Here is a 9,229-nt window from a genome sequence, read left to right on the forward strand (position 1 = left end):
CTCTCTCTCTCTCTCTCTCTCTCTCTCTCTCTCTCTCTCTCTCTCTCTCTCTCTCTCTCTCTCTCTCTTTTGGAATCTTTGCTCTAGATCGTATTAGCTGACTGGCCCAGGGAAATTCCCCTGCGTCAATTTTTTTATCTGTAATGTATATAATAATACTTGCACTACCTTCCTCATAGGAGTGTTGTAAGGAAAGTGATTTGTCAGTTATAAAGTTGGGGTTTTTTTTGTAATAAATATGAGATACTGTTAGAGCTCAGTGGTAGTGTGGTGTAATAGTAGTAACAAGCATGTAGGGTTTTCCATAAGATTTCCATACTGCATTTGATCTTTACAACAACCCTATAAAATAGATTTTATGATTAGACCCACTTTATAGGTGAGGAAACGGGTTGACAGAGGATAAGTGACTCGCCCAAGGTCACACAGATAGGAAACATCTGAGGTAGGATATGACCCCAAATGCAGTGCTTAATATATTATGCCATCTGTCTAGTCTTGTGAACAGTCAGCCCTCAACATCAGGAAGTCTGACTTCAAGTCCTGACTTTGACACTTAATGGTTGTGTGACCCTGGGCAGGTCATTTATCCCCTTATTCTAGTTTTTAAAATGGTAGACTACAGAGCAAATGCCGAGCCATATTGACAGGAAAAGTTTCCCCACTATGAAATAATAGATCTAGTCCCACACACCCTCCACTTCCCCCAAATTTTATTTAGTTCAAATCCCTTATTTGATAGGAAAGGAAACTAAGGCAATGCCCAAGGGCATTTAGTTAGTGGCAGAGCTCAACCTAGGACCTATATCTTTTGAATTAAAGCAGGAGTCCTTTCTACACCCCCTCCCCAACTGCTGCCCCCACCACCACTCCCACCCTCACATTCCTCCCTGAGTGAGAGGACCAAGCCTTCTCTTGGGAATTCTCACAGGCACCACTTTCTAGAAAGTAAGAAATTAAATACCCAAGACCAAGGGGGGAAAACCCACTAATCTTCATTATACAAAGAGCTTTTTTGCCACTCTCCAGGACATTTCAAATGGTATTTTAATGTCTAGGGGGAAAGGGGGAGGCAGGGGGCATGCATACCAGCAATTATTACTTTTGTAGCCCCTAAAACCCAGCCGTCAGTTTCAAAGAGTCTTTCTCTCCAGTTTTTAGACATAGACAATTGAGTGATGGAAAGATCTTATGCAGGGACTAGACATAAATAAAGTGGGCTTCAGTCTTGTCTGGAATCCAGGCTATATGTGGAACTCAGCTAATGCCTTCAATCAGGTACTAACATGTTGGTACCTTCTATGTGGGGTGCCGGGGTTTTAATGAAGGTGCAACTTGAGGAGACAGAAGAGATGAATTCGTGGAATTTGATCTGTCAACACCTTTCTGTGTATGTAGCTGTGTGTGTGTATGTATATATGTATACGTATTACAAATAATATATATGTAATATATTTGTAATGTTTTATGAGAAGTTGCTACAAACATTCCCCTGTGCCAGATTATCAGTTCTGTGCTTATAGGTCCTGGGTTTTTAATTCCTGACACTGATGTGACCTCAGGAATGTCACTTAATTACGCTGGTCCCTTAGTTTTCTCATTTGTAAAATGAGATCGGACAAGTCTCCAGATTCTATTATGTGTACCCTAATATGAATGCCTTCATATGAGAGTTGGAGTGTCTCTCCAGCCTCCAATCTATAGTAACCGTCATGATGTGGCCAGAGGTTATACTGGTTTCCTTAAGGTTCTGCCAGCAGAACAAAATTTCTGGCCAGGCCTGGTGTGTGAAGAGTCCATGGTCTGAGGATGGGCATAGCTATGTCAGATAGGCTCATCACCAGCAACATGGGAACCAAAAAAGAAACTTTTCAGCCACAACAGCTCCTGATGATCTAAGATATACAGGGGATTGAGTCTGTACCAGTGAAGAAACAAGTGCCCTCACTATGGAAGTGTTTTTACTTATTATTTAAATTTATTTAATTCTTATCCTCTGTTTTCCTATCACTTTTAAAATATATGTATATGTATGTGTACATATATATATACACACACACACTATATATACATATACATACACACATATATCACCCAGTCCCAGTCCCACCATGGGGTAGTTATCTCTTTTAACAAAGAATTAAAAAAAGAAAGGGAAAAGAAGCAATTCATCAAAACCGTCCATCAACATATCAGACAAGTCTTAGAGTATATCCAACATTCCATTCCCATATTCCCCCACCTCCTCAAAGAAGATTCAGTTACTCTCCAATTAATGTGCACTCTCCCTCCAGGTACTTGCAATAACAACAACAAAAATATTTCTATAAATATTTTTGAGTATCTAGATGGCAAAGTACCTAGTGTACAGGGCCTGAAGTCAAGATGACCAATCTTCCTGAGTTCAGATCTGGCCTCAGACATGTACTAGCTTTGTGACCCTAGGCAAGTCAATTAACTATTTGCCTCAGTTCCTCATCTGTAAAATGAGTTGGAGAAAGAAATGGCAAAGCACTTCATTATCTTTGCCAAGAAAATCCTGAATGAGATCATGAAGAGTTGGACACAACTGAAAAATGAGTGGACAATAAATATTTTCATAGATATGGAACTTTTCCCTTTGTTACTGACCTCCTTAGAGTATATTGCTTGAAATGATATTGCTGGGTCAAAGAATATTTACATTTTAGTGGGAATATGGAAGAGATAAATCTTGTAATGGAGACAGAATTAGACAATAGATCTTGTAGTGAAAACAAAGTTCTATAACAGATTACAAAGTTCTTTAAATACTTTACATGGAGTTGGGGTGGAAGGGAGAAGAGAGGAAATAAGCATTTATTAAGCACCTACTAATCGCCAGGCATGGTGCTAAGTAAGCACTTTAGGTTATGATCTCATATTATCTTCACAATGACCCTGGGAGGTAGTTGCTATTATGATCCCCATTTTACATTTGAGGAAACTGAGGCAGAGGGTGGTTAAGCAGCTTCCTATTGCTTCTGGGAACAAATATAAAATGTCTGCTTGACATTCAGAGCCCTTTATAACCTAGCCCCCTCCCACTTTTCCAGTCTTCTTATACCTTATTCCTTCATATATATATACTCTGATCTAATAACACTGGTCTCCTGTTTATTCCATGAACTCTTCATTTCTCTGACCTGGACATTTTCTCTGACTCCCCTGTGCCTGGAATGCTCTCCCTCCTCTGCTCTGCCTACTGAGTTTCCTGGCTTCTTTGAAGTCCCACCTAAAATCCTACCTTTTACAGGAAGCCTTCCCCAACTCCACTTAATTTCAGTGCCTCCACTCCATTTCCTATTCATCCTGTGTGTAGGTTACTTTGTATATACGTATAAACATATATTCGCTTTTCATATGCTGGCTTCCCCATTAGATTGGAAGCTTCTCGAGGGCAGGGGCTTTTTCTTCCTTTTGTATCCCTAGGGCTTAAAAGAGTGCCCAGATCATAGTAAGTGTTTAATAAATGTTTATTGATTGACTGTCTGAAGGATCACACAGCTAGGTCAGATTTGAATTCGAGCCTTCCTGACAGCAAGCCCTGTGCTCCATCCAATGTGCCACATCTCTGCAAGGGATAGATCTGTAAGAGACCTTAGAGTTGTGCTGGCAGGAAGTCACAGGGCCAGAATTCTGAAACCCTTGTTCCTTTGGCTGAAGATCCACTATCTTCCTAGTTCATCTGAGTGTGAACATCACTTCAAATTATTTCATTATCTCACAACAATCGTGGGAGGTAGGACTGTTATTATCCCCATTTTACAGGTGGGTAAACTGAGGCTCAGAAAGGTGAAGTAACTGTTTGTGAGAAGACACACAGTTACTAAGTATCCAAGACCAGATATGAATGGATGTGATCCTGATTCTAGAGTGTGGCACTCTAGTTCACAATGTTCCTCCTGGTTAACAGATGTTGAATGACCCACTCAGCAAGCTGGAGGGAGATGGCAAATGCACCCCAGGAATCCAAAGTTTGGAAAATTTCTCCCCAAAGTTTTCATCACATTTAGGAAACTATACCACCATCCTCATCAATAACAAAAACATTTGTCAGAGTAATATGTGCACAACCCTACCATAAAATCTGCAGAAAAACCCAGGGGCAGCTGATATCACAGTAGATAGAGTGCCAGGTCTGGAATCAGGAAAACTTGAGTTCAAATCCAGCCTCAGATACTTACTAGTTAGGTGACCTAAGTAAGTCCTTTTACCTCTGTTTCCTCATTTGTAAAATGGGGGGTATTAATAGCACCTGCAGGGTTGTTGTAAAGGTCACATGAAATATTTATAAAGCACTTAGCATGGTGCCTGGCACACAGTAGGCCTGATATAAATGTCAGATGGTATTGTCATTGTTGTTACTGTTATTATTAGGATCATAGTAAACAACTCCATGGGCACGGAGCTGACTCAAAATGAACAAACACAGTTTTATCACTTTCTCAGGCTGGACTATCTTCATGATTCACATTACGGTGTGACACAGATTCTGTCCTACTGGTCCAAAATGTCACAGATCTCACCATCTTTCAAATACTTTGAAGGTGGATATTTTAAGGTCAAAGAAGGGCATCTCATAAAAATGATTGGCAGCCAGCTGTTCTGGCAGGTTCGCTGGACGCCTTTCCCTACATTCAGGACTGGCTCTGGGGTGCTGCTCACACATATGTATACACATACAAGAGCACCCAGGTTCTCAAACACACCAACATGCAGATGTATACGGAAACAAAATGCATGCACATATAAACCCAGTGTGACACACAAAGGTACCTACAAGCATATACAAGTATTTGGACACATAGACAAGCATACATAGATACACATGGACATGCATACAGATACACACATAGACAACCAATTCTCAAAATTCAGTTATTCAGTCATTTCATACTCTTCATAACCCCATTTAGGGTTTTTCTTGGCAAAGATAGTGGAGTGGTTTGCCATTTCCTTCTCCAATTCATTTTATTGATGAGGAAACTGAGGTAAACAGGGTTAAGTGACTTGTCCAGGGTCACACAGCTAGTGTCTGAGGCCAAATTTGAACTCAGGAAGATGAGTCTTCCTGATTCCAGGCCCAGAGTTCTATGCACTACGGCACCACCTAGCACAGACAGCCATACAAACACATGTATACACTGAGACAATGAAAGAACACAGTATTTAGAGTCAGAGAAACTGGGTTCGATTCATGTCTCTGTTAACTCACTACCCCTAGACAAATTGCTTTACTTCTTTGGGGCCCAGTTCTCCATCAGGATGAATGCAAAGTCTGAATTCATTGGACTCATTCTAAATCTATGGTTTTATGAGGCTCACCAGGAAAAGGACCATGCTGAAAGAAGTTTCTTTCTTAAAGCAGCAGAAATGTGGAGAATAATTTTCTGCCAGCGTATTTAGGGCCTCTCTCTCTCTCTCTGTCTCATATATCTATATATCTATATATCTATATCTATCTATCTATCTATATATCTATATATATCTATATATATATATAGATATATATATATATATATTGATCTGGAAATTCTCTCTTGGGCCTTTTCTGGGTCAGGCTCTGCACTTGCTTCTGTTGTATCAGGGAGAAAAAAGACAAGACAAGATTTCTCCTCTCAAGCAGTTAACAGTCTAGCAGGAAGACAGGACATATTTAGAAGAAATCAAAGCTATCTATAGTTATAGGGGAAAAGTGCTCTAGATCACTATTGATCAGAGAAAGGCAAATTAAAACTGCTCTGAGGTACCACCTCACACCTATCAGATTAGCTAACATGACAGAAAAGCAAAATGACAAATGCTGGGGGGGGGGGGGGGGCGTGATGTGGTGTAACATAAATTTGTAGTGAACCCAAACAGAACAGTTACATGAATTTCTTCACTTTTGTTCAGTAGCACATGTATATAGGAGTAAAGATGGCAGAAGGCAGAAGTAAATCAAAGCTGAGGTTTGGCATGGTGAGATTGTTGGTATAAATAGGGGGCTAGGGACAGTGGAAAGTTGAACTGGCTCACCAAGAAATTAAAATGGGAAAAAGAGAAGAGAGTGGAATGTGTAGAGTAGATGGTCTGGGAGAGAACTGAGGGGTCAAGGGATCGGAGGTCACAGTATGGACAAAGAGCAGAGTTTTTTTTTTTTTTAAAGCAATCGGGGTTAAGTAACTTGCTCAAGGTTTCACGGCCAGTTATTATTTCTGGGTGTGGTGCTGAGTATCTGAGCCCGGATTTGATCCAGGTCATCCCGACACTGGAGCCGGTGCTCCTACTTGCTGAGCCACCTGGCCGCCCCAAGAGCAGAGTTTTGTAAGGGAAGGCAGAAGGAGAGGTGGAAAGTCAATAGATATGATCAGATAAGGGGATTTCTGAGTTCTTGAACAAGAAGTGGTGCATTTGTAGGTGATGGCAGGATCAAGGGTATGACCATCTTTGTGTGTGACTGAGGTGAAGAGAAGAATAGGTATTAGTAAGTGAGTACATTAAAGAACTGAGTGGTTAGGGTGTTGGAAGGAGAGTCAGTCTAGTGTATGTTGAAGTCTTAAGTATGAAGGCAAGAGTTGTAGATTCAAGGTGCAAAGAAAAAAGGCATGACCCCCTGGAGGATCAGGGAAAGCTACATGAAAACTGTGACATTTGAGGGAAGTTTTAAGGGATGAATGAGGATTCAAAAAGACTAAGGTGGGAGTGAGCATAGAGAATAATGTGCGCAAAGGCATGGAGGTGGGAGTATGAAGGCTGTGTGAAGGATAGAAAGTGGTCCAGTTTGTCTAGTGTGTTGAGTGGTATGACAGGAGTAAATCTAAGAAGGTAAGGTAGCCTAAGGGCAGTTAGGTGGAGCTGGGGATAGAGCATTGGGTTTGGAATCAGGAAGACTCATCTTCCGAGACTGAAATCTGGCCTCAAACTCTTCCTAGCTGTGTGACTCTGGGCAAGTAACTTAACCCTACTTGCCTTAGTTTCCTTATCTGTACAATAAATTGGAGAAGGAAATGGCAAACCACTCTGGTATTTTTGTCAAGAAAACTCCAAATGGGGTCACAAAGAATCGGTTACAGCTTAAATGACTGAACAACTAAGTTTTTTTGAAGGTCTCAAAGGCCAGGCAAAGGTGTTTGAACTTCTCCCATTGGGTAATAGAGAGCCACTAATAATTCCTGAGCAAAGAAGTATTGTGACTACACAAGGAAGATCTTTTTAACATTGTGTGATGAATGCCTTGGAGGGAGGAGAGAGCAGAGATGAGAAGGATAAGGTCATTCCATTCATTGATTTGGGTGGGAACCAGCGCCTAGGGTGGTGACAGTGAGAATAGAGAGGATGGGATAGATGTGACAGATGTGGAGCTGAAATTCAAAAGGTCTGATAATTGATGGGTTATGAGAGGTGAAGGAGAGGGAAGAGTAAAAAATAACCTGCAGGCTATGAACATGGGAGAACAGGTGATCAGTGGTGGCACAGACATAAATAATGGAGACAGAAGGAGGACCTTATTTAGGAGAAAAGATAATGAGCTCTGTTTTGGACATATTGAGCTTGATGTTTTTGTGGGATAGGCAGGTGGAAATGTTCTGTATGTTAGTTGGAAATGAATATCTATAGAGAGGAAGATAGGTCAGGACTAGAGAGAGAGATTTGAGAGTCAAGTCAGCAAGTATTTACTAAGTGTGTACTATATACCAAGCACTGGAGACACAAAGAAATGGAGAAATATCCCACTCCCTGCTCTCCAAGAGCTCAACGTAGGAGACAGAATACAAATAGCTACATACAAATAAGATAAATACAGGATAACTGGACATAACCTCAGAGGGAAGACACTAACATAGTAGCTGAAGTCTTGGGAACAAGTGAGATTGTCAAGAGAGAAGCAAAGAAGAACTGAACCTTGGGAAATTCCTACATTAAATTGTCAGGAAGAAGATGAGGAGTTAGCAAAGATCACAATTTTTAAAGAGCTTGAAGAACTAAGAGATACCAAAGGAGGAAAAGGTATCCAGTGGTTATTGTTCAATCATTTCAGACTCTTCATGATCCCATTTGGGGTTTTCTTGGCAAAGATAATGGAGTGGTTTGCCATTTCCTTTTCCAATTCATTTTATATATGAGGAAACGGAGACAAACAGGGGAAAATGACTTGCCCAAAGTCATACAGCTAGTAAGTGTCTGAGGCCAGACTTAAATTCAGGAAGATGTCCTGATTCCCAGCCCAGTGCTCTATGTGCTACATCACCTAGCTGATCCCAGTGGAGTAGATGGTCAGCAGGGTCAAAAGCTGCCCAAAAGTTTGTAATGGAGGGGGGTAGAGATTAAAAAGTTTGTAAATTCATTGGATTTGGTCATTTGTAAGTCACTCTGGTCACATTGAATAACATTATTTCAGTGGTGTGGTGAAAACAGAAGCCTGACTGCAAAGGGTTGAGGAGAGGTGGGTAGTAAGGAAGAGAAAGCACTTCCCCTCTTTTAAGAAGTTTGGCAGTGCTGAAGAAGAGAGAAATGGGATGGTGTCTAAATAGGCTGAAAGAGTCAGTGAACAGAATAGCTCAGTCATTCACCATTACTCTTAGAACAACATTGCTATTACTGTATACAGCATTCTCTTGATTCTACTCATTTCACTCTTCATTGTTTCATGCAAGTCTTCCCATGTTTTTCTGTTGCTCAAATGATGAGCAGGCTGATTTCAGAAAAACCTGAAAAGACTTGCACTGAAAAGACTTGAACTGATGCAGAATGAAGTGGACAGAATCAGGAGAACATTGAATATGGTAACAGCAATATGGTAGAATGATCAACTGTAAATGACAGTCATTTTCAATAATACAATGATCCAAGATAATTCTAAGGACTAATCATGAAAAATTATATCCACATACAGAGAAAGAAATGATGGAGTCTGAATACAAATCAAAGCATACTGTTTTTAACTTAATTTTTTCATGTTTTTTTTTCTTTTGGTCTGTATCTTCTTTCACGACATGCCTAATATGGAAATATGTTTTTTATGAGTGCACACATGCAACGTATATCAAATTGCTTACCGTCTCAAGGAGGAAAAGGGAGGGAGGGAGAGAGAAAATGTGAAACACAAAATTTTAAATAATAAATATTAAAAATTATCCTTACATGCAATTGGGGGAAAATAAAATTTTATTTTAAAAATAATAAAGTCAGTGAAAGCTTTTTCTAAAAGAGATTGAGGAGATATAAT

The sequence above is a fragment of the Petaurus breviceps genome, unplaced genomic scaffold (assembly GCF_028583685.1).
Source record: "Petaurus breviceps papuanus isolate PSGF00001 unplaced genomic scaffold, PetGlider_PUasm1.0 67, whole genome shotgun sequence".
In the NCBI taxonomy this organism is placed as follows: domain Eukaryota; kingdom Metazoa; phylum Chordata; class Mammalia; order Diprotodontia; family Petauridae; genus Petaurus; species Petaurus breviceps.